The sequence below is a fragment of the Lolium rigidum genome, chromosome 1, assembly GCF_022539505.1.
Source record: "Lolium rigidum isolate FL_2022 chromosome 1, APGP_CSIRO_Lrig_0.1, whole genome shotgun sequence".
Lineage (NCBI taxonomy): Eukaryota > Viridiplantae > Streptophyta > Magnoliopsida > Poales > Poaceae > Lolium > Lolium rigidum.
Window position 1 is genome coordinate 64,760,288 of NC_061508.1, and position 2,873 is coordinate 64,763,160.

The window sequence follows — 2,873 nt, forward strand, 5'->3', positions numbered from 1 at the left end:
TGGACAACTTTATTGTGTGAATCATTGTTTCTCCATTTACAACTCAACTACAACCGAAAAACAAAATCTTAGTTACAGCCAACTTGCAAATCACATACTAGCAAGAATCATGATGCAAATTCCATGGTTTTAGACCTGCTTATCTCCAATTTAATTCTCGGTCTCAAGAGTTTCTATTTCTCTCAAAAGGTGAAAACAGAGTGGCAAACATACATTGTACTGTACCACAAGTTTTGAACAAAGTTCTCAAGAGTCTGATTATAGAGATGATTTCTTAATGTACTGATTACATGAATGCATACATCAATTTTACACCAGACGTGTCCTTTTGCATTGCTGAGCGATGCTTGCACCGCCGAGTTGTTGGCCGGCGCACGCACGCAGCAGCCTCTTCGGTGCGGCCCGGAAATCGTCCATCTCCGCCACGGCGGCGCCGGCACTACCGATCGCACCGGCTCCGGCGCTAGCAGCGGCAGTTCTCTTGACACGGAGCATCTCCCTGAACGTACTCCCGTCGCCGTGGAGAAGCTCGAAGTCGTTCCACCGTTTCCAAAACTCAGGGCGAACCTCAGGATCCGTGAAGCTCGCCGCGTAGACGTACAGCGCCCGGGCGCGCGCGACTTCTCCGAGCCCGATCTCGAGGTTGGCGAGCCTGACGCACATCGTCGTCGCGTCCTCGTCCGGGAGGCCGCCGCCGCTTATCGCCTGGCAGTACACGTCCCTCGCCTTCAGAACGTCGTAGAGCTCCGAGGCCCGCGCGACGTACACCTCGTAGATGCCGAGCCTGTCGCCGGCCGGGACGGTGCTCGCGCCGTCCTCGTAAACCTTCATCGCGCGGCTAGCCAGGCCAAACTCCTCCTCGAATCTTGCGTACTTAAGGTACAGTGCCTTCTTCCTCTCCGGCGGCGCCTGCAGGACGGCGCCCTCGAACAGGTCTCTCACCCTCTCCGGCCTGCTCCTCCCGTGCCTCTGCACGAACTTGGGTCCCAGGTACGCTCCCCGAGATGGCCTCGTCAGTGAGGGTGCCCGAACGACTTGGCCGCCGCGCTCGTGGGTCTGGGCAGCGCCCTCGAACCTCTGGTGCTCCTCCAGAAGGGTGGCATGGTCCAGCACCAGCAGCGGCGTGGCGAGGCCGAGGTTGTGCATCCTGTCGTAGACGGCGCAGGTGGACTCGAGCGATCCGTGTGTCTTCGTCAGGTCCACGTACATGATCCATAGTTTCAGAGATCGGTGCAGTTTCATCTGAACAGGTTCGCCGGCCACGCCGGCGGCTGCGCGCCTCCTGGCATCGATCGATGGCTCCGACGTCGCTTGCCGGATGATGTCCATGGCCCTCTCGGGATTCTGCTGCCTCAGCTCCATATTTGCCCATTCACAGTAGACCGCGGCGAGGTGGTCCGCAGCCGTGAAGTTCGCCTGTGTGGCCCTCTGGAAGACGTCTCGGGCGCACTCGACGCGGCCGCGGTCCTCGCACATCTTGGCCAGCGCCAGCCAGAGCGTGTGCGGCGGCTTCCCGGTGGCCTTCGCTGGATCGAGCGGTCACTGACAGCCTCCACGTAAGTCGCGGCGTATCTCGCGGGATCCTTGTCGAAGATCTTGGCCCGGTCGTGCCACGCCTGGACGTCGTGCGGGTTCTGCCTCAGCAGCACGCCGTTGAGCAGCTCCGGCCGGCGCTCCAGCAGCCGCTCGAGCCTCGCCATCGTCAAGTCAATGTCGTCTCGGTCCGCGAGCCAGAAGTCTTGGATGCCTACGGTGTCCGCTTGGCCGAGTTCCGCGGCAGCCACGGCGTGCTCGAAGTGCAGGTAGGCGTCGAACACCGTCCGGAAGTCCTTGACGTTGGTGGCCGTGGTCACGCCCTCCTCGAACACGTCCCTCGCCTTGCCGTGGAGCCCCGTCCGCGCGTAGTGGCCAGCCAGACACGTCCACAGCGCGCCAGCCTCGTCGCGGAACGCGCGGATGCCGCCGCGGAGGATGGCGTCCCGGCATCCCGGCGACCTCCTCGGATGCTGGGCGAGCAGGCTACGAGGGTCAAAGCAGGCTGGCGCTTCGTCGTGCCCCCGACGGACACAGGCGTCGTCGTTGTGGCCGCGCGCGGTGCTCGGCGGCGTCGCGCCATCTGCCGGCGGAGACGAGGACACGCAGCGAGATCCTCGGCGTGGCCGGGGTCGAAGCTGGAGGTGGCGGCGGTGGACGGCGAGGAGAGTTTCGGCCGGGCAGCCGCGGGAGGCGAGGCGGAGGAGGGCGGCCACACGCGGTGGTGCTGCGTGGCCGGGCAGGGACGCGGCGCCCGGTCGAAGTGCGGGCGGGCGCATGGTGAGGTGCGCTGATCGAGGAGCGATGAGGCGTACATGTCGCTGGACGCGCGGCATCCCGGGCCAGCTGCGGCGGCAGCGGCTCGAAGGCAGCGTTGGCCTCGGCATGGGCGCGGTGGGTCACGGGAAGCGGCGCGGCCGTGTCGGCGAGCTCGGTGAGGTAGGCGTGCCAGAGCTTGTACGAGGCCGGGAGTGCCCGCAGCGCGCGCTCGTAGATGGCAGAGCGCTTCGCCGGCGGCGCCGCGCGGAGAGAAGATAGGTACCGCAGCCAGCCGGCTAGCCTGAACGGGTCTCGCAGGACGTCCTCCTCGTACGCGACGTCGTCCGCCGAGACCTCGATCTCCATAGGCGCCGTCATCTCTGTCTTCGTCGACCTCGACTCCTCTAACTGCGAGGGATCGTGAGAACGTGATGAGCAGGCAGCGAATCCCCGTATTTGAAACCTCAGCGGTTCGAACCCGACACGGAACTTTACTCCTGGATCGAGTCGGTTCTTAAACGAGTTGGGCTCGGGGACGGACCCAATTTGTTGGGCCATATCTGCTTAGGCTGCTGCAGGCC

General features: G+C 63.5%; 1 pseudogene; it reads right to left on the reverse strand.

The window, feature by feature from the left end:
* Positions 1 to 309: 309 nt before the first annotated feature.
* LOC124646401 lies at positions 310 to 2,658 on the reverse strand (annotated as a pseudogene).
* Between the last annotated feature and the right edge of the window lie 215 nt (positions 2,659 to 2,873).